Genomic DNA, 24,366 nt, shown 5'->3' with positions numbered 1-24,366 from the left:
GAATAAGCAGTCAGCATTGTTTTACATCAAATTTCGGTAGAAAACTTGTCTTTTTCGACTCTAACATGGAAAATTGCACACTTTTGCCTCTAACAAAAGAAGATTTTTAGCCCTGGGAGTGGTTTAAAATGCATATATGTCGGCTATATGTACAAATTCGGATGAAAGGTGATTGGATCTTGTCATTTTTATGGAAATTTTTTGGTTGTCAATTTCCATCCCTTTCAAGACCCTAATTAATCCCTTATTTTTGTTCATTAAACATTTTTCTTACAAAATTTCAGCAAAATTCATGAAAAACTTTATAAAAATGATTCTAATTAGCTTTATAAAGTTGTTAATTAAATTACTAAAAGATATCTACCTTTAATGATTGAAAATAAATACCCTGGAACCAAATTTATTAAGTGGAGCTATAATTATTGCCACCTGAAAATCGCCATTTTGATAAAGATTCTATCACAGTACTCACAGTTCTAACGGTATGAAATTCAAATGGGAATTTTTCATATCGGTATGAAAATACCTTCAAATGGTCTTTTTATTTTTTTCTAAAAAAAAATTTTTTCAAAGTTTTTCCAGTATGAAAAAGTGGAGCTATGATTATTGCCAGCAGTGTAGTGCGTTATAAATACGAAATCGATCGACATCATATTGACTGCATTTAGCACATTTCCTCCTTCAATCCTGGAAAACTCTTGTGTGCAAGAGAAAACTGGCAGAAAGTTTCAACAATATATCCCGGTATTGAGGTTCAGTTATTAAATTTTCAATGAGCTTTTCTCAAAACTGTTTACCCAATAAATATAACATACGCAGATTTATAGACTATTAGGCTTCGAGGGGGTGGTAAGTGAAAATTAATAACTTCCATACTTGAACTCTTTAGCGATATTCCGCACTTTCAATATGCCTCCGATTTGCATTTTTGCCCAACCTCTTGCATGGAAATTTTTTCCGATTAAATGAGGTAATCAAAAAGACTTTTTGCCATAATTGCTATGGTCCAAGTTGAGTACTTGGCGAAGCATTTAGAAGAAAGAAAATCTTCAGGAAATACGAAAAGTTATTTTGAGAGTTAAGGTACTACCAATGGTCTTGATGGTGAAGAACATACAGAAGTTGTACAAGTGGAATAAAAGAGTTGAAATTTTCTACAACTTCTGCAAATATTTCGAGATTTGAATCATAGGGGATTGTGGTCTGCCTTCGGATATCGTCACTCTTTGAATAAGGATTTTTTTCTTAAGGTGAAAATTCTTTGAAATATCACACTAAAATGCTGGATTGATTAAATAATATAACAGAAAAAACATCCTTTTCGAAATTCGTAAAGGATGTACTTCAGTCATCTTACGGAATTATCAAGAAGTAATAATGTCTCTTTTTTTGGCTTTTCAATTAGATCTTTGGATTTTTTAAAATCTACGTGTGAATGGTGAGGTCGTGTACTCAAAAGTGTAGTTTGAATCTCGAATTAAAAGTTAAATGGACACTCTGTTTTCACAAAATGTCGTTGATGTTCGAAAATTCAAACACAATCTCGAATTTGGAATGTAAAGTTTTCGTACAAGAAGGTGGAGCACATTTATGGAATATATCATACTAAAAACTGGTATAGAGTTGCTCGATTAAAGTAAAGTGCCCTCAAGTCGACCGGTAGAGTTATTTATTCAATTTATTTATATTTATGCGATAAATATAAATAAGTACGAATTACGAATCAGTGACAATTTTATAGAATTTCACAATTAAAACATTCAAATATTGACCACCGGTCGACCCGAGGACACTTTACCTTATTATGAAGGTATTTAATAACGGTAAAGGAATAGTAAGTGTTGTTACTTTCTCTCACAACAAAATGAAAACTGACCCATTTTGACAGTCGCACTTCAAAATTATAACACTAAGTACTTCAGCCACCTTACGGAATTATCAAGAAGCAAAAATGTCTGTTTTTTCCTTTTCAAACTAATCTTCGAATTTCTCAAACTTTACGACAAGTATCTTTAAAAAAAGAAAGTAATTGTGCATTCCCCATATAAATCATACAAATTATTTTCTACAAGGAGGCTTACCAAGAAAATTTCCTTTCTTATCTTTAAGCAACTTGTTGATTACAGAAGGAAAAGTAGAAATCAAGAAAACACTCCCATTTCACGCCACTGTGAACATCTCTAAAGCCTTGGGGTGAATTCACTAGCAAAACCACCAAGATGCAGACAGAATTGCCACAAACAATGAAGATACAGTCAAAAGGAGGTGAAAGCAAGAAAAACATCTTGTCACTCAAGTGCAAATATTTACACTTCCCATTGACTATCTTTTGGATGTTTGGGGTGAGATCAGACTGGCAACCCGGCTGGTAGAATGGGGAAGAAAGTGAGCAAAAAGGGGACTTGAGTGTATAAATGTCTTGCCAACCCCCAAGACGTTCCAGCATAATTGAGCATGAAGTTTCTTGAGGGGGAAGTTGGATGTCGATGGATAGGCTATTTGTGTGGATTTGCCTCATGAATAAGAGTCCCCCAACCACCCATAATAGTCGTATAAATTTACTTAGTATTCAACAAGTGTCGTCTCACCCTCAACCGCACATTTTCTTGGCTCTTTCTTCACCCTCTTGAACATTCTTGAGAGGGATTTCTCACCAACATTTCACCACTTCAGCAATAATATACCACGATTTTGTATCGTTTTGTACTCAATTGCAGATACAAATGGTTAAAACAAACATCTTTTGAGAGGTCATAAGGATTGCGCCGGATATCAAAGGCCACAAAACATTCTTAAGTGTTTCGCAAAGACGCTCTAATTTGATACTGAGATTAAGCGATTAATAGCTGGTTTTTGGGGGTGTACTGAGGGATAAAAAGTGCTGAAGTGTATCTCTTACAAATACTACAGAGCCTATGGGAAAGTTACTGATATTGTAATCAAAACCGAAAGATGGCTAGGGGTCTTAACTTTGTTCAGTTACAAGGAAAATGTTGTCACCCTTCTGTCCATTTCGCCATAACCAGAAATAGAGGTCAAATAGTTTAAGAAACCTTTTTTGAGAACCCCCTCTATAAAATGACTTTCGCATTAATAAAATGATTTTTTTTATACTTTTTGGAGATTGCACACACTGAAAAAAATAAGAGGATGCGATTAACTTCTTTTCCTCATAAATTTAACACTTTTTAGGCGCAAAAATATATTTAACATTTTTTAATGTCAATTTCACACCTTATTAAGGGTAAAATTAACATAAAAAGGGTAACTTTAACCCCCAATACACCTAAAAAGGGTAATATTTACACCGATTTCGGATCAATACCGCAGGGTAAAATTAACATTTCCGGAATGTTAATTTAACTTTTTCGGATTTCTCTCAGTGCAGTAGAGTACTCGCTCTATGATGCAAGTGTCCCGGCTTCGAATCCCCTTTAGGTCACCAGGAATTTTTCTGGCGTTAAAGGTGTTTGGATTGCATCTAGTGAGCTTCACTGCACTTGATTCCATGGGCATGGGGCTGATAACCTCATCCCGTACAAGAAAAAATAATAATGCATGTCTAGAAATCCCCTTGCGGGAAGGACTTGTTCCTTCATGGAATATCGTGCCAGCATTATTATCATTATTATTAATGTCAAACTTCAATCAGTTTTAATAAGAATATTTCTTAACCAATTGGGACAAATATAGACTTATTTGAAAGGTCTTACTGTGTTATCACAGTACATTAAAATTTTAATATTTTTCACATTAATTGTCGCTGGTGAGAGTGCAAATGTGTAATTTGTGTGTTTGGATCATTTTATATTCAAAATTTGATCTATTTGTTGATAAAAAGGTAGACTTGGCCCGCAAAATTTGATATAAATTGATTTATAGCATTAATGCGAAAAATTAATGCGATTTTCTCTTTAATTTTTCAATGTGAAAAATATTTGTACTTTAGGTAAATTTAAACTTTTTTTTGCAAGCCAAGTCCACTTCTTTATCAATAAAGAGAAAAACCCCAAATATTAAGTGACTCAAAGGCACAAAAATAACATATTTGGACGCTCACAAGCGACAATTAATGTGAATCACATTAAAATTTTAATGTGAAAGTGTGATAACGCCGTTAAAATCCTCGATAACTCTCACCCTGTTGAAAAGAATTTTCAATTAAACCATTTCTAAACTGTTAAATGCATTTACACTATGGACTGAACCATTTTACAAAGTTTAATAAATGTACTATAAGATTTATCAAGTTTAATTAAAATTATTAATTAATAGTGCAATTTATCTCTTTTCCTTGAAATTCAAAACCTTGAAATTTTAATGTTGATTCCCTAAGAATCACAGTCATTCTAAGCAATTTTCTTTAAACTTGCGCCCTTCTTTGGTCTCTACCTCTAAGAATAAGTAGCATCTGCAAGCCCCTTTTTACACTCCTGTGGTTGCGATTAGGCATTTTTTCGGGGGTTTCTTCCCCTGTCTAAGGTGATTTTCTTTTTCATGGTTGCAACCTGTCTTCCGAAGGATTCCCACCATATGGAATCAGTGCATTCAGGTAGAAATCCTATTGATTGCAAATCCTTAAGGAAGCACATTAACCAAAAAAAAAAAGATTCAATTCTTCGGAGACATTTGAATAAATATTTGAAAACTGGAAAGGGGGAGGATGTGTGGGAAGAAAAGAACATCTTGAAGTGCTAATCGATCATACATTTGAAGACATTTTTGGTTCATGTGGCAAATTTCTGGGGAAAAGTCTTGTAAGGAATCCCAAAGAGAATAGAAGGTACAGAGATTATGTCCAATTGATTGATGATATCTCTCTATGAATACCGCAGGACTTTCTTGACTTTCTCAATTGATTCCCACACATGGAGAATATGATGGTGAATACTCCACCCACAATTTTCAACCCCTTGAAGAGCAACTCTTACAACGGCAAAAGTGTGATTGCAAGGAAGAAAATCAGATTGGAAAGTTTAATTACTGGCAATACTTGAGTAACCACAATACTCTTAGACAATTAATTCTTACATTGATAGGTGGAACCAAGTCCCAATTGGATTTTCCTCATACCCTCCCTCAGAAGACATACCCCCAAAAACATGCTCTATTCTCCAGTTTTCTGGTTCAATAGAAACTTTAATAGTTTCAAATAGTTTCCACCTTAAATTGTAATTAATAGTTTTCACCCATCTTCAGCATATCTTTCTTATCTCTCACCGAATTCTTTTTTTACCGGATTTGTATTTACATTGTCAATATTCCCCTAAAATATTTTTGGCAAACATTCGAATATTCAAATGATGAGTGTGGCGGAAAAATTGACAGAGACAGCTGCATGATGATCTACTAAGAGGGTGATTGTAATTGCAGGAGTGTTGGCACCAGTTTGAGCGCCGTTTTCTCATACGGCACCAACCTCGCACCCCTTAATATCAACCCCTCAGATATTCCCATCCTAAACTTACAATTCGAGGAAAAAGAACTACACCGTAGAAGTAGAAAGAACTAGTCGAGCTGAAAGTTCTGCAACAAAATAATTTGTATAATAATCCAGCGGAAGTTTCTCGCTCAGTACAGGGAGTCCCTGGATCATACACTTTGGGATTATGCACTTGACTAAATTTTATCAGTGATAAGACAATTCTTTGTTTGCTTACAATCGAAAATTGTAACTTACAATTTTCAACTGTACATCTTTAAAAAAGTTCCAAATAAACAAATAAAATACCAGGGGGGTGACATTAACTCTAAAAAATGCGACCAGTTTTAGTGTAAATTTTTCCCCGTTTTCGTAAAAGTTTAACGAGATATCTCCGAAACTATGTAGGTTGCCAATTTGGGGTTTTCTGTTGCCTATTCTATATTAAATTGGCTTTTATTTTTTATTTGTATTATTTACTAATTCATTCTACAATGACAGAAAACTGCTAATAAACTCAAAATTTTTTTCAGCACGCTAGAAACACATGGGAAACATAGGAAACGTCATGCCCCTGTATAATACTATAATATTTTTTCGAAAACTTGTATTCAATTTATGGAATAACTAAAATACATAAATTTGAAGAAAAAAAAGAAATCAACGTCAAATATATTTTTTAAAACTTTAAGTAGTTATCAACGTTTTTATGAATAATCTTCGGAAATTTATTTACTGTAATCCAATAATTTAAATTTCGTTTATTTTGATTTTATGACTATAAAGTGTGTCTCGGCTTAAACATTTGTTAATTTTGAAAAATAATGGCCTTAATACAGTAACTGTCAAATAAAGATTGTTAAAACTGCTCTCTATTGGAGTTCGAGCAGGTAAAATTGAAGAAAACTTGAGGTATTCAAGTCGTTAATTCTGCCTAAGCTTCGATATTCTAGGTAAAAACCGTAAACATTACGAGATTTCTTGTTTCCCTGAAATTTACCAAATTAAAAACTAAAACTAATTCAGGATGTTAATATTGAAACTATTTTATTGAAGAAAATTGTAATACGATATTACTAAAAATAGGATATGCTAAAATAGAAAATGGTTTATTACTGATCAATATAGGGGAAAGTGGATGCCTTTGAAATAGGATTTTTTCTACAATTTTTATATGGAACCTTGAAAAATGTAAGAAAGAATTTTCGGAGAGTATTGGCGCCTAAGGACAAAATGTCCGCCTTGATTACCTCTAAAACATATCCAAAAATGAAAGGAAACGATGAATTAGTTTTTTGAAATATTTCCAAAAGAGTAGTTTCTAGAGGTGAAGGAGTAGGATGAGAAGAAAATCCATATAGTATTTGGATTCCTTGCATTCACTTTGGGGGGTTGTCAGAACATTTTAAATGGCTAGCTCTATTACTTTGGTAAAAAAATAAATCAGAAGAAATTCTATCCTTCTGGCCAATTTGGTACCATCTGGGGGAAGGAGGGGTTGGATTTTTTTTGCTGTAAATGGATCAAATGGACTAAAGGGGCATCTCTAAAACATCCAAGACTAAAAGGAGGTGATAGTATTGCCTCTGATAACATTTTTCAGTACCGGTCAATTTGACCGGGTATGGTAGGAATAGGTATATAAAAATCCTGGTAGGTTTAGTGTTAATCTTGTTAAGTTTTGTGAAAATACTCAAAAAAAAAATCTCCAGACAAGGATTTTTGTAAAAAGTGGCGTGCCGTTTAATGAGTCTGAAATATTTACTATTAATTAGATAATATTGAAGTTTCACATCATCAAAAATATTTATCAAAAAAAATCATAAGATTTTTCTCAAAACAGGGGCAAGTTTATTAAAATGAATGTCTTTATTATTACTTAGAAATTACAGTTTAGGATTGTAATAAATGTGTTGTTGCTCATTAAAGCCTTAATGTTTTCATGTTTAATTATTCTTAATAAATTGAACTCTTATCAATAAAAAATTAAGTAAGTTATTACTCCTGAACATAGGTTTATTGTTTCAATCGTTTCAACAAATCTATTTTACAATGTCGTGTCGTGGTATATTTAATAACAACAGATCTTGAAATTGAGAACAATATTGAGTTATAAGGGAAGAAAATACATTTTTCACTTTTAACCAAGACACATACCAGAATTCGGGAATTATTATAAGTTTTAATTAAATTTATTTGGCATAACTTTTTAGTCAATAAAAATTGTCCAGTACACTGAGAAAAAAGGGGGTGCGATAAAATTTTTTTCCTCGTAACTTTAACACTTTTTATGTGTAAAAATATATCAACATTTTTTAACTTTCATTTTTTTAACTAAAGGGTAACTTTAATCCACAATACACCTAAAAAGCATAATATCTACACCGTTTGCGGATCAATAATGCAGGGTAAAATTAAAATTTCCGGAATGTTATTTCAACTTTTTCGGATTTCTCTCAGTGTATAAAATTAGATATGATTAATAAGGTTAGTAAATATAATTTCTTTCATTTAAAAACAATTACAAAAATTTGTCTTATTTTTGGAATTGACTTCTAAAAAAAGTTGTAGTCACATTTTATCAAAAATTTTATGCTTACTTCATAAATTTTATAGGTCTAAATTGCGTGTTGTTCATATTTTTTCTTCCTGACCAAAAAGATACAAGTAAACACTTCTGTGACAGAACCTACCGCTCAACTCGGAACAATAAAAGGCAGGGTGTTCTTCTTTAGCGCACTGAAGGCACCCCGTTCAAAGTTCCGAAACCTAGCAAAGGAATTAAGTCGTGTATGACCCCCTGTCAATTGTCGTGAGCGGGATTGTGAGGAGAGCACACCTGGTCGATGCTCCGATAATGTCGCTTCCTCCTCCCTATATAGCATAATTTTCCCGGTGTTAGTGGCGGAAATTGCTCAGTAAGATGAAATTAATTAGCTTTTTCCACATATACGCACAGTCACTTCGTTGTCTCTCTGGACGTCGGAGGAGGACGCAAATGAGGGAGAGAGAAAAAAGTGCTGGATAAGGGAAGAGCATCCTCCTGAACCAGCAACAACAATAAGTGATCAATGAATGGAATGAATGACTTGTGACTGTAGCACTTTTTTATCCACAGTCCCGTGCTGAGGTGTACTAGCATAAAAAAAAATAATGTACCCGTAGACTTTTCTCGTGCTCCGATGCGTCGCAATGAGTTAAAAGGCACTAAATTCTTAAATGACCATATCAAGTGGCATGCGTCAAAATAATTAACCCCGAGAATGGACATCATCGCGGAGACATGATTCACTACAATTTCCGTCCTACACTCACTCAACGATGAATCCTTCCTCCGAACTCAGTGCACTCCTCAAGAGATTCAACCATCGTGCTTATGCTGCATGCTATACTCGGAAGATGAGCGCACGTGGGCATAACAGAGAGAGGTCGGTGAAATGGAAACACACAGATAAACATTCAATTGAACATCACATGCTAATTTCACCTCGAATATCATCACGTTTGTATACTATTTATTTTAATTTGATTGAAAGAAAATACTAACAATGACTAATAAATAAAAAGCAAAAATATTATTGATCAGTGAAATTGGTCAGTCAAAATATTTTTTTTTTGTTTCGTATAAAACTCCAAATATTCAGAAAAGGTAGTTATAATATTCTAGCTAGGTTCATTGTACGTAAGTTTCTTAATATGAATCAACTCAGAATGATTGAAAGTTTCATTACAATCTTAAGATGAAAGGCCTAGGGAAAGCACAGTTTCTTTAGACAACTCAAGCTTCGACTGATTCATTTCTTTCAATGTTTTTAATTAATTTGATCCATAATAATATTATATTTTATTAGGTAGTCGAATGCCTCAAATTTCCTGAAAAGGGAAATATAGGTCAAATCCGTAAAAAAAGGAGATATCTGAAGCTTGAAGTGTTCAAAGATATCCGGCTTTCCACTCTATCTTAATTATATATTTGAAGTTTGTTTTTTGATGCATTTTTAACTGCTCGAACTCCAAGTGAGAGCAGTTTCCACAATTTTTGAATTGAAACCAAAAGTTCTCTAATTTGAATGGAATGACATAAAATTTTCCATGGGCAAAATGTAGGTCTGAATTGAATATTGTAGGATTGTAGATTGTATAGAGGAGTATTATACGATCTACGAGCCCCAGATATCCCTGTTAAAAATATAAGGATCACCGGAGATACTTTGAAATATATGGATTTTTTACAACAATGAAAAAGTTATTTCTAGTGTTCGATAAGATGAGAGAAATATTTCATTAATAATGACTTTATGATGAAGCATGTTTAAATGTGATAAATAAGTGTTCAAAATTTTAATAGATATTGATGAACATTTCAAAGGATGAAATATGATCCATCCTTTTGAAAAAAAATGAATTATTTTTACCAGTGGCCTAGGCTCTATGTGAGCCCCTTGTGTTTGTCCAACAAACCCTACTCCAATTTAGTTTAAAACTAAATGAACTTTAGAACAGTGTCAGCGCTTTGTTCTTGGAAATATTAATTCTGTGGCTTGAAAATTTGAAACAGTATAATAAAATGTGTATTCTATTTCTAAACTCTCCCGTTAATCACTACGAGTTAGGATGACTACATCCACATTTTCTAAATGTGAAGTTGGCTAGCGTTCTCTGTATGCATTCTTATAATTTCTTTCAGCTTACTCCTGTTAAGCTTTAGCAGGAGTTGAGATCTAAGATGGGAACTAGCACAAATTGCAATATTATCAGGTTTGAATATTCTTTTTATAATTTTAACTAAGAACTTCAACAGGACTTGAAGTATAAAAAGTATGACCTATTAAAAAACTTGTATTGTCAGTTAAAAACATTTTTGAAAGTTTGTTTTGTTTTACAATAATCTAAAATTTGCGAAAAAAAATTTGTTCAAAAGAAAACGAAACAAAAGAAAAGAACTGTATTTATTATATTTTAGTCAATTTTGGTAAATCCTGTTATGTCTAGAATTAAGTAAATTTCTTGTAAAATGCAAAGATATTTTCTTTTGGAAGTTAGAGTTTTAAAAGTATCACGATAAGAAATAAAATCCTGGAAGGTAAAAAACTGTACCCAGAAAAAGATTAAAAATCCAAAATTTAAACAATTTGACAAATATTATACTTATATAGTTTTTTAGATACTTTAGTATAACTTGCGTTAATTAACAATTTAACATTTCGGGCGAGATATTTTTCACCACAATTTGAACTAAGTACGGTGTAAAGGCCATGATAAATATAAAAAATAAACCGCATAATAAAGCCAATAAAGCTATAAAATATGAACAAAAAATTGCATTGAGTAAATTGATATGCAAAAAAGTTGTTACGTAATTACCTTAAGTAGGTATTCACTCCCGAGAGCGATCTCCAAAAGAATATTAAACGGTCTTCAGACTTGAGGTTCAGCCGAATTTTTAAATATCTTAAAATTCTAAATATAGATATAATTTTATTGGTTTTTCTGGATCTATAAGGCCATTGCTTCTTAATAATCTTACCCTAATGCCGGCTTTACACTGTAAGTTTAGCTCAATTCCCGAAGAACTCAAAAATCTTAATAACAAGCAACTTTGTTGATTTTTTAAAACCTAATGAATCATTTGCCCTTAATATTCAATCCTTAGCAACAATTTTTTAAAAAATCATGCTTAATGAGGAATTAGAAGAGTTAAACCAGATAGCTTAGGTCTGAAGCCCGTATTAGTCAAAAATTTTCCAAAAAATCTTGACTGATAAGAAATTAAAGAAATTGAGTCATATCACTAAGCCTTGGTCCTAAAACCCGTATTATCTATATAACATGAGTTTAAAAGCAATTATTAATTATTAAAAAAAAATAGATTTTCTTTTAAAATTTATTTTCCTTCTGCAATCTCTTATCAAAAATTTAATTCATAAGAATTATTTAAAAAAAAAAATATTGTGTTAGGACTTCGCTCAAAATTTTCTTCCTATTTTTCCCAATTTTTCCATCACAACGCTAACACTTTGTATAAATTCGAATATAATTTCTTTAAAATCGATTTCCTCGAAATTTAAGAGAAAGTTAAACAACTCCGTAGGCGAGATAGTGCTAAAGGATTTTTGTGCATTTTCAACTCGGTCAAAGTTTTTTTCGGTGAAAAGTGTTAGAAAATTCCACATCGTAGAGTTCAGCAAGTTGAGAATAGTACGTAACAATAAAATTAACCCAAAGGCATGACGACGAAGAGCTTTCCGCTTGAGTTATCGCGAACCGCGGATTGGACTTGGCGAAATGTTTCTCCTCCTATTGTGTGGAGCATTGGGGGCAAAGCTGGCGCCAATCGAGACAATTCCAACCGTGGCTTCTTTGTCGGAACTTCTCGAGCCGGAAATGGGAGTATTCAAGAATTCGTTCTGGACGACACAATTCAGAAGGTGGGGATGTGTGAATGTTAACTCTAAGACTTGTACACAAAAGCTTCCATCGCCCCACCGTGCTTCTTGGACGTCTCTTCTAGGAGCTTTTCTTTCTCTGGCCTTTATGTGATTTTTTTTTTTGCAAAATGTATCATTCCAACTACAATATTGACTGTAACCTTGTGCCAGAGAATAAAATGATGATCTCAGACAAACTCTATGGGAAGCTTTTTTTTTGAACCTCTTGGAAAAAAAAATGTGGGTGGAAGCTGTGTTGTTATTTCATTAAGAGTCATCACTGAAATCTTCCACATGGATGCACAGCTAGAAAAGGGCCAAACTCTTGCTTCAAAAGTTCCCAGGAGAATGGGGTAAAAAAAAGTAAATCTCGTTGGATTGTGTGGTGTTTCAACGCAAAAGGAGGTAAATTGGATTTTTATTCTACTGACTCTAGAGAGAGAGAGATATGTAAAAAGTCTGGGAGTTTCCGAGTCCATAAGCCAAAACTGATTGAATCGCATTGTTCAGCTCGCTCAAGTTTTTATTCAAACATCCGCTCACGCGAATGTAAGGGAAAAATGCTTGCGACATTTCACAGGGCAGAAAAAGGGGGAGGGTTTGATGGGATATTTCTGCTTTCAGAGGTCAAATGTCACAAGAAGGGGAATTCAGGTTTATTTGCTGGATTTAGCTTCACCTGTCTAGCAAAATTAATCTTTTTTTTTCTCGCAGTGATTAAAAATAACATTGAAATTACACAAAATCAGGGTTGGATACAACCCCTACAAAGGTATTTTGAGATTTTCTTTATAAATAATTTCAATTTAAATAAATCCAATAAAAAATATATTTGAAAATAAAAAAAAATAAAAAAATCATCTTGAAATCAGTACTTATTCAAAATTTTGTAATATTCTAAACAAAATTCAATAAAAACTATCCTAAAAAATACTTAGAACCTAAGGGACCTAAGGATTAACCATGTGATTCAAATTCAGTAACAGGCTAGATTCTCGTAGAAGTTTTGACTAAGAATAATAAAGAATCGCAGTTTCTTTTAGAATACACAACTTACGATATATTCCTAGTTTTTTTTCACTATTTTACGGCGAAGTTTAAGTTATCTACTAAGACGGCGATGATAGCGAAATCTGTAAAACTGATGTATCTCTTGAATAATATTATACTGCGCTCTTAAATCATTGTTAATGAAATAAACTACTTATCAATCCATTGAAATAATCTTTCAGAATCAAGTCTTCAGTACATTTTCAGCAATTTCTTCTCAAAAATTGCTGTTTTAAGGAAATAGCACGCAGCGCTGTGGATAGAAATATCAAAATTCTGTCAAAAGTGAAATTTTTGACGAAAATTGCTCCCACGAGGCCTTTACTAATAAAATTCAAAGTTTTTTTTCTTTCTTTTCTTTATATAAATCTGGGGCAGTGGGCAACGAATTTGAATCTTTAATCTATGAAAAATATATTGGAAAAGGAGATGGCAAAGCGTCCCAGCTTTGCAGAATGCTCGAAGTCACGAGAAAGTCCTCTCCGTTAGCATATTTTTTGTATGCACATAAGGTAACTGTCGATTTAATTTTGTTTATAGACAATGCGAAAGCCATTAAAAAAGACCGTCCGATATAATGTCCACTAATGGAGGGTCGTCGAAAACCGGAAGTCGATATCTCTTACCGTTTGACCTCTAGCTCGGAAACAAACTTAAGACCAAGTAAAAGAATAAAATCCGAAAAATATTCAAAAATCGTCATTTGAGGAGGGGTCATTGAAGACCGGAAGTTGATATCTCCTACCGTTTGAATTTTATATGAGTCAAAAGACTGAAAAAGTGCGAAAAACAGTTTTTTTTTTAAAACAGAGTTATTATAGTTACTTTCCCGATCCATCACCGATTATGACCGATGCAGCCGTGTTTGAAATTTCAATACCTCTTCAAAAAAAAATCCAAACTTAACCAAATCAGTTGAAAAATGGGTCCTCGAAAGTGGTAGAACTTTGACTTTCAATAAGGTAAAATGGTGAGTTTTCCGGTCATAGGTATGTTTGGGCAATACAGTTCGCCTGGACTACCTCTAAAAACATATCCGAAAATCATTGAAAAAGTTGGGCCAATTTTGAGAAAAACCGAATGAGTATTAATCCATATTGCTATTTTTTGTTGGATTTCAAGGAACTTAAAGACAATTTTTTTTAAAATTTTTACTGACTATGATAGATTTTTTTAATAATTTAATTTTTTACTGAGCCAATTATTATCCAAAAATTATTGTTTCAGCAAGTAGTCTCGCCTCCTTTTGAGGTATTTTTCAGAACACAGCATGAATGAATCAATTTAAATGAAAACAATTTATTTCTTTTCTATTCGAAACTTACAAATTTTTACCTTTCAAAATAGGTTTTTTTCTGAGTTAGCTTCCTGTTATACTAAATGATGGGCAAATTTCCCTATAAGAATTTCAAAATATCAACTTGCTTGAGTTAGTTCCACGTTTCGCAAAAATTTGAACGATAAATCTATTTTTACCCCTTTACTTCAAACAAAAAATACGCAAGAAATCAAAAAGAGTAAATGAAAAAAATCTAATAACGAAATTTAATGACTTATATCATCTGAAAATTCATTAAATTATCTTTTTGAGTGTATTAAAATATCAAAATCGTGATATGAAGTAAAACTTTTGAAAAATAAATTGGATTTAATAAATATGAAAGTGTGTTTCTTTATAAAAAAAATCAAAAAAAAATTGCTGAAAAGCTTTAGAAAATTAAAAAAAGAAAGCATAGAAACTAAAGTTTTCGCAACATATTTGAAAATGGGCTGTTTTTTTTAAATTAACGTAATAATAACTTGAATTCAGCAGAGTTAATCAAACTTTTTTTTCCTAAAATTTTCTGACGTTTTTAAAATTCTTTATAGAATTTCATGTTTTTTGGGAAAAATATATATCCAAAATGCATTATAAGGGTCTTGAAATATCGGACAAATTTAACCGACTCCAAGAGGGTATAAATTGATAATGATCCGGTTATGATTTTTCATGTGGCTTGGTGGTTTAATTCGTACAAAATACCATTCGTACAAAATCGACAAATCTTTATTATTCTTAACAAATAATATAAGCCTAGCTCCACTAGAAGTATAGCAAATATTTTTCAAATATTAAATTTAGTTCAAAAAAATTAATTTATTGGACTTGTGCTCCCTAGTGCGACTCTGGTCAATTAATAAGACCACGATAGAGGTACTTTTCTATAGTAATGAGAATAAAAAATGTGACTTTTTACATCGAGTTCCGATTTGCAGACACCAATAGAAGTTGAAGGAGAAAAAGAGGCGAAAAAAGTGAACTCACGATAGAAACATAGGCATTATAAATACATTTTGCCATATAGAATAAACAAGTGAAGGCGCAGAAATGACCGGAACTACTCTCGAAAGACCACCAATCTATTTATCATTTTGTAGGTGCTACTGGCTGCTGTAGTTTGGAAATTCAGCAGAAAATTACACGACAAAGAGGTGAAATACGGTGCTAGGTGGGCAGAATCAGAGAATTGCCACAATGGAAAAACAATTTTTTTCCACGATTTCTCTCCTGACTTTGCGGCTTTTGAGGGCATTGGAGGAGGACCGGGGGGCAAAAAGAGCGATGTAATTGCTGGAAAGAATATTGTAGAGCGATTTTGTCTACTCACGACAATACACCGGATATATTGAGGAAGTTTGTGATTCAGATTTTATACTTATTTTTCTTTTTTTTTGTGCTGAGAGTAGCACAACTCTTACAACACATTTTCATTTTGGTGACTCCCCTGGCCGCACGCCAGGGAGACAATTCCAGAAGTTCTGGTTCATGAGACATGGAGAAGCATGCTGTAAAAAGCTATACGCTAAATTACTTGGTGATCTGGCCCATTGTAATGTTGGGATTTTATGAGAATGTGCAAGAGAAACGGAAGTGGTTCCGCCCACACTTCACGTGAGAGTCACCTTCTGTATTGCTATTGTATCAAAATACCGGAGAATTTATTAATTGACTTCCACAGTCTCGGCGCAATTTGCTTTTCAATGAACTTCCATGGTGCAAACATCAACCCTCTGCAGCACTACCAAATGCCCAATTATGCTCCCCGAACATTTGTGTACTTAAATGGATCCCAATGATTCTCGGAAAATTAATAAATCAACCATTTTCAGAGGATACAACTAAATAATATTCGTTATGAGCTTTAGAATAATACATATGAAATTTGTCAAACATTTTTTTTTAATTTTAGTGCATAAGAGAATTTGCAATTATCTGAAACCATTTAGTTGCAAAAGCTTTTCATAGAATCTGATAATATAGGGAAAGGTGGGTCTCTTTTTGAAAGATCAAGCGTATAACATATTTACAGTTGAAACAAAAAAATAGTCGAAACATATACCAGACTGGAAAGAAACAATAAGGTTTTTGCTCGTAGCTAATTGATATTTTTTCAACAATTATGAGAGAAAGTCAGATCATGCACTGTAGCCACAACCTTATCGAATTTTAGTTAAAGATAATTGGTTTGGGCCAAAGTTTATTTCAAACTAATGTGTCTTTGATCGAAAGCACTTTTTAAAAGAAATTGTTAATGTACTCCAGCAGAGTACTTATACTTCAGCAGAGGAAAAATATACAGTTAGTAAAGTTATAAAATGGTATTGTAATGGGTTATTTTCTGAGAAGAAATCATCATAATCAGTATAATATAAATTGTCGGTTGGATCAGCAATTGTGTTCACAAATAAATAATCTAAATTAACAACAATATATAATAAAATACCGAAAAGCTCAAGTGTGGAATGTGTTGGTTTATTTCTACATACGGACAATTAAAAATATGAAAAATATCAAAATACTGAATGATTTAATTTAAATCCAGAACTTTTTCATTTTAATCTAAGACCTGTTTAATTTTTGACCTTAAAAAAACAGTAGGGGGAAGAGCGCTACCTTCGGACGACTCAAGCTTTGGACAATTCAATTTTTTCTCTATGTTCCTTATGTATTTCACTCATAGATCTTTTCTGAAAATATGAGGCATTGGACTAGCTATTGAAATATAATATTATAATGGGGGAAATTCATTTATAACACATTGAAAAACATGATTTGTTCGAAGCATAAATCGTCCGAAGGTAGGGCGCTTTCCCCTAATAAGAATAATTCAACTATATTTTCATATCTGGTTGATGACCTAGGTAACCTGTAAAGCATATCCAAAGGGGTATGTTAATGGTCCAGAGGTCAGCTTATGGGGGGTCCCCGAAGGTCTTAAGTCTCTATTTCTAAGCATTTGGCATCTAAGCGTGGTAACGATCGTACAGACGTCGGACGGACGAACAGCATGTCATCAAAAAACTCAAAACTACAAATTCCCAAAATTATACCAAAATAGCTTCCTGAAAAGGTTCTTATTGTTCTCTTTCTGGAGTTCGAACAATAAAAGGTGATCCAGCTCTTCCCAAATTACTGCACATCAATTTTTCCACTTGCTAAAAATGCTAAGACATATACACCATATCCTACCAATTAGCTTCCCTTGATTCAATGCGTAACTTATATTGATAAACCCTTGTCAATTGCCCCAGAAACCCCTCGCGAAACCCAAGAAAAACCCAAAATTGTATCCCCAAATCCGAGAAAGACAATTTTTGCATTCAGAATTTCGAGAAACCAGAAACTCTTCTCAGTGAAAATGTGAATGAAGCACCTCTTGCCTTGCTTAAAACTAAAATTAATTGATTATTCGCATTATTAAAGAATATATTAATAATACTTTGATAAGATTTTGAGAAAATATCAGAACTTCTTTTAATGCCTTTTTGATAATTTTAAAAGAGTCAAATATCAGTGGAAACATAGGGTGAAGTGGGGCACCTTTGAAATTGGATTTTTCTCTTGTGCTTAAGTGGAACTCAGACATATCATAATGTAATTTAGGTTCTGAATCTGTTTGTGCAGTTAAATTATATCACCATGAGGTTCAATTTTATTTAAAAATAGGTGAAAAATTTAAATTTAAAAGGTGCTCCACTTTTAAAGTTGCCCCACTTCTCCCTAATAACTTCTTTTCACTAATGTATATTCTGAAAAATTTACACGATAGCTGTACTTTTTGTAGCTAACACAAATATTTATCAATATTCACATTCTATTAAGAATATCACAATAAATGGGCTAACAATGCATAAAGAGTCATCAATCACTTATATTAAAAAAGAAACAGATTTATCGATAGTATCGATTCGATTGTGTCCAAAAATTATTCTTCCATCAAAGGTTTTAAAAATTTTGTTATAAAAATTGTTTACCATTACTTTATTGTAAAAATACTTTTAAAAAAAGTCATGTATAAAATACTAGGGGAATATTGGAATGGTTGGCACAGAGTGAACCTTCAAATAACGCAAATTTTTTCTTCATTTACAAAGAGCTAGTTCGTCATTTCTAGCCATAAGTTAGATAATTATTAAGTTCATGAGACGAGTTCATGAGTCAGCTCTTTGCAAAGAAAGAGAAAATTCGCATCGTTTGAAGGTTCACTCTGTGCGAACCATGCCTATATTCCCCTACTACAATATTATTGGTGTTGAATTCAATCCTTTTAAAAACAATTTGATTTTTTGTATAAATTAGAAAATGGGTAATTTTGTCATACTGTTTATATGTAAAATTTTTATTTTCTCTCTCAAAATATATTTACATTAGAGGGATTGCAATTTTTTTTAAAATATCCAGTAAAATCTTCTATCAGTTTTGTAAATCTCAATAAGAACTCCAATTAGGTTTTAAAATTGATTTAGGTTGGCGAAAAACAATTTTGCAAATGGTAAATAACCTTTAATCGTTATCTGCTCAAAACTAAATTTATAGAATTTATTATTTAATTTGTTTTTTCGTTTTTGTTATTATATGTTAAAAGGTGTAGATGTTTTTTTAAATAATGTTTTTTTCTAATTCAATAGGTGCTTCAACTTCAAGATTATTTAAAAAAGGTCTTTATTTTAAACTTTTTTGTTTAGACTTATAGAGACAACCAAGAACATAAAATTATTCAGCAATAATGTTTCAAGGGTTTCATTTTCAGGATTTAAGACAATAAATTATTTTTCTTCATTAAAAACTTGAAAATTATGACACAATAGGGTGGGGTAAAATCTTTTTGGTCATGTAAACATTTTAAGCGAACTTAGATACAACAAAGAAATGCGTATTATATAGTTTGCTAAGTTCTAACGGCCTATCACATATCGGATTTTAATAAATTTCAATTTTAACACAAATAGGGGAAAGCGCGCTACCTTCGGACGACTCAAGCTTCGGACAATTCATTTTTTCTCTATGTTCCTTAAGGATTTCACGCATAGCTTTTTTCTGAAAATTTGAGGCATTAGACTAGCTACAAAAATGTAATCTTATAATGTGCCAAATTTATTTATAACACATTGGCAAACATGATTTGTGCGAAGTATAAATCGTCCGAAGGTAGCGCGCTTCCCCTAAAGGCCTCTACACATTGGGAGCAATTTTCGTCAAAAATTGCATTTTTGACAGAATTTTGACAGTTCTGCCTACAGCAGTGCAGACAATTTCCTTCAAAAATGCAATTTTTGACAAAAATTGCTCCCAATGTGTAGAGGCCTTAACAGAAAATGCAGAAATTTAAATAAATGCGAAATTCTTTTCAATGAATTACTCTAAAATCTTTGTGAAGATTCTTGGATAAATTCAGAGATATTGCTACATAATTTCTATTTATTTTGATAAAAATTTCATTAAGAGTTCAAAAAGGCGCAAATTTTATACGCTCGCAACAAGCTTTTTAAAGAAAGAATTTTTAAATTAAACGTAATTTTTTTTGTAAATTCAGAAGATCTACTATTTATAACCGAGAAGTATTTTAATTTACAAAAGTGAAAAATGAACAAAATATTTCATTCTTAATTGAATACTTTAATCAAGTAGAATTTGCAATGATAAATTCATTAATTGATTTAAATTTTGTGATCAAAATACTCCCAATTTTTTTATTACGCGATTATCACAAATATTTTAAGCTATTCTCTTCAATTTAAATCAACTTCACAGAGCAATTATCGACAATCTCTTTCAACAATCAAATTATTAAAGTCATTTATCATTAAAAGTTTGTATGGTTTGTATGAAAAAAATTTGTAATTCGCAGATATTCGTAATTTTTTCGTAACAAATAAAATGTCGATTAAATAGAAATATTTTTACAGTGTACGATAGGTGTGGCTTGGAAAAATTGATGAGCCTCAGAAAAACAATAAGGGATATTTCTGCGCTTATATCTTTTCAAGTGATTGGCACATTTTTTATTGAAAAATTCAATGCAATTGCATTGTACTTACAAAATGAAAATTTTACCTCTTGATGGGCACTTTCCCTTCGTGCACTTTCACCCATAAATAGTGCGCCTTTCTCCAAATCAATTTTACCCTCGGATGGGGAAAGTCACCCCCTGTGCGATCCCACCTTCTCCAAAATGGCATTTTGTTTTGTGCATTTGAGGAAAATCAGTTTGAAAAGTCGCGTGCTTTTGATATATCAAATACTCTAACACTCCCCTGGGGGAAAGAGATATGCGATGACATCCCAATTGAGGCAAAGGAAGAGGCATTTTCTCCACATGAGATAGAAAAGGTGGAATAATTCATAACAAATATGCCAATTGTAGGCACAATTTTCAATTCTTGACGTCGACTCGGTAGACTCTCATGCAAATCGCAATATTTTAAAACAATAAAAACATTTTTCCCATCTTCTCGCAGAGTGTCTATATTTGTTGATGGAGCCAAAAATATAAACACTCGACAATCAATCCCCATTCTCCACCCCCATCTAACCTTTGGATAATATTGCAAATGTTCACACGAATTGTCCCAGTTGATTTTTCGAGGGCTTTTTCAATGTTGCAAAGGGTGGCAAGATGACAGCAAATTGTCAACAATTCCTCAACAAAATCCAACCACCCTCCCCCCAACAACCAATCATCTCACACTTGAGCTTCAATCGGGAAAATTTATGCATGTAATAATGGAAAAGCTGAAGGAAACTCACCTGACACGAGTGACGCAATAAATGTGGTACAATAGAGTTGATGTGTGTGGTGATGTTCTCTGCAAGAGGGAAAAGTCAAAAATTACCATTTAGCACAACCTGTCTAGAAATCACAGACCGACGGCTATTTTTATTCTTAGAGAAAAAAAAATATCACTCTCAAAATACTCCAAAAAAGATCCGCATTAAAATAATACCAATTTCTAACTGACGATTAAAAGGGAATTTTAATTGCAAAAGACAGTGGTCAGACTTGATAAGATATTAATATGAGAGTTTGATGGAGAAAAGGGGCGTCTAAGAAGCTCTCCAGAGCTCAGAGATAAACCAGAGGAAAACAGACTCTGGAAAGAACAACACATTCCTAATTTAACAATCCGTGGCCTGAAGAACGCCCCCAAAGAGATTTCTTCTCAGATGATTCACAATCTCTACTAACCGTTACACACAACAGAGTCTTCAAGGCAATACACAACAAAATAACCGTTTTCAATAATTCAAACAATTTGGCGTAATTCTATTGAAAACAACCTGCCTTGTTTAAAGTCTAACAGGCTCATTTTTGAGAACTTCAACCATACAATAAGAACATTTCAACTTCACTTCTTCACTTTGCTAAATTGTTACGGAAGCACTTTCATTTTCGCATCAATATTTTACCACTGAAAACCGATATCCCTATTCAAGTTAAGTATAAAATATTCAATCAAATAGTCTATTTCACTCCTTTGGCAATTTTCTTTTCTTCAAATATAAATGGAAAATTGACTATGACTACAGTTTTAACACTCAATCGAGATTGATAAACTTGATTGTTTCTGACTTTGGAATTAAATTTTGAATTGAATATTGTTCAATTTTGCACACTGAGTTTGCAATTAAAAGATTTATTTGAAGACTATCTCTATCAGGGGCCCATCAAGCCTAATAAAAAGTGAGAATATTTTTCACCTTTCCTTGTAAAAATTTTGCAGATATTGCACCGCGACTTAAAAAAAATCCTCGTAGTTCTTGTATTATTTCGGCAAGAATTATGAAATATGTATTTTTAGATAGCTTTTAATGCACGATTTCGAAATATATCAGACTGATAAGTCAATCCTCTTTAGGAAAAAACTTGCCAATAGTCTTCAGTGCTTCTATTCAAAAACTTATGGAAAAATGAAATGTCCAGAGGCTCCTGATCTCTTAAAAATCCTAAAACGGGCAGGGGATTTGTAGAATGTGGATCCAAATTATTCAGGAAACACTCAATAATTCATAAGACTTAAAAATAAACTTATAGAATTGATATATCCTGCAAAGCATGCAAACAAAGTATTTTGATAAGCTATCTTAAACAAAAAAATTGAAACAGTGATATTATCGTCCAAATTTTGGCAAAGAGAAAATAAAGGGCTTTTCTTTCTGTCTGCAACAATTTTAAATGTTAAATATATAATTTAGACCAATTTTTGTAAAGGTTTAAGCTTTTTACTAACTATAATTAGATATTCTACTGCTCATTTTTAATGCCCTTGACTATTTTACTGGTCATTCGTTACTTGCCAATATTTTATATTCTCTATAAGATAAAGTGCCCTCAAGTCGACCGGTTCCCTCAATTCGATCGGTAGAGTTATTTATTCAATTTCTTTATATTTGCACTAATATTTGGCGTATGATCTAACATTAATAGATCAATTATTCCATAAATAAATACGAATCAGTAAAAATTTTATAGAAATTCACCATTAAAACAATCAAATATTGACCACCGGTCGACTCGAGGACACTTTACCATATTCATTGCTCGAATCACTTGTAACTTTTTACGTTTAAAAAAGGGTTATGAGGATTATCTATAAAAAATGTTAAGCTACTTATCTTGGAATACATTAAATTCAGATTTCTTTGCTTTTCAAAATTTTTCCCTTGTTCTTCTTCCATAATAAGAATACACAATAATTGATGCTCTCAGGCTAAGAAACTTTTCAATCAATGGACTTCCTACATTGAAAGCAAGAAAAAAAACTTAAAGCTAAAAGTGCTTACGATAGAAAGATTTTTTTTAATACAATTCTTCTCGCTTAAAATTTGCACATTTTAGAAAGTTTTTGTTTTTTTTTGGATATATTATAGGGATTATAGGATATTTCTGCATGAAGTGGTGGAAATTATATATATTTTAATTTAAATTCTAAATGAAATTCAGTAGTTTCCGGCCTGAGTTTCTATGCCAATTTAATTAATCGTAAACTAATTTGCCTTTCTTATTCTTGTGAACTCAAAGTAGGAAATAATGGTTAGAACATATGCCGAAAAACTTCCAGAAGAAAGTGTTAGAAGTGGTTTCAATTTTAAATACTTTTCCAATAACATCTCCTCTAGATTGTTTGTTACTTTGCAAATATGGTTAATTTTTGAAATATAAATCTAATCTTGAAATGGTGGAATTTATATATCTTTGTAAATTGTACCCGTAGAGGTTTAAGACTAATCAGAGGAATTTAAATTAGTATATTCTCAAACAAAATACTAAAATATTTATTATTTTAATATCGAGAGATTGTGATGAGCGTAAAAACAAATTAAATTTTCACGATTTGTGAAATCTGCACAAAGTATATTAAATAATCCTTTAATTTACTTAATATATTAATGTGTAATTGAAATGTGATATAAATATACCACGACTTTCTTACAAATTATGAAAATACCCCAGGTAGTTTTGAAAAGAGTCAAACGTCTTGCATAGATATCAACTTATGAAAAATCTGATTAATTTATCAGTGAAAATCCCTTTCAAAAATCATATAGTATCCTCTTCACTTAAAGAGAAATATTTTCACTGCATATTTTATTAATTATCCAATTTTCATGATCAAGATATTCCCAATTTAATGACTATGCGATTGTTATACGCAATTATCTATTAAATTGCATGAGTTATATTCTAAAGAAATGTGTTAAAATTAAATTACTAAAATTAGACAAAAGTGTATTATATTCCCTTTTAATTTACTTATTCTAATTAATGAAAATGTGCCATTTATTTTATTTAATAAAATAGAGACTTCATGATTCAGCATTTGATTTTGTTGAATAGAAAACCCATTCAATTATTTAAAGTGTCGAAACAATAATTTAAAAAAGAATCTGTTTTGGTTAACGCAGCACAAAATTAGTTTGAAAATTTTTCAATACATTCAATGTACTACAATATACGTTGATAATTGATCTAGCGATACAATTTTAATAATTTAAAAATAAGTCATTGTTCATAACCACATTAATTTTGTTCTGTTTGCTTTAAAGCTTAAGGCAGATTTTTAAAAATATTTTACTAAATTAAAAAAAATGCACATTGACACGAGAAAAATTGTAATATTCTGCTTAAAGTTTATATACACTAAATA

General features: G+C 31.9%; 1 protein-coding gene across 8 annotated transcripts in view; it reads right to left on the bottom strand.

Annotated features, from left to right (window-relative positions):
* The window catches only part of LOC129807290 (homeobox protein prospero-like), a 304,968-nt gene that overhangs the window by 115,196 nt on the left and 165,406 nt on the right, over window positions 1–24,366 (bottom strand). For all 8 annotated transcript variants that reach the window (XM_055856457.1, XM_055856462.1, XM_055856464.1 and 5 more), the window contains one exon: window positions 20,969–21,027. The gene's annotated coding sequence lies outside the window, so the exon portion shown is untranslated. The remainder of the gene's footprint in view (window positions 1–20,968; window positions 21,028–24,366) is intronic.

The sequence above is a fragment of the Phlebotomus papatasi genome, chromosome 3 (assembly GCF_024763615.1).
Source record: "Phlebotomus papatasi isolate M1 chromosome 3, Ppap_2.1, whole genome shotgun sequence".
Classification (NCBI taxonomy): Eukaryota; Metazoa; Arthropoda; class Insecta; order Diptera; family Psychodidae; genus Phlebotomus; species Phlebotomus papatasi.
This window is presented reverse-complemented; position numbering and strand designations above follow the sequence as displayed.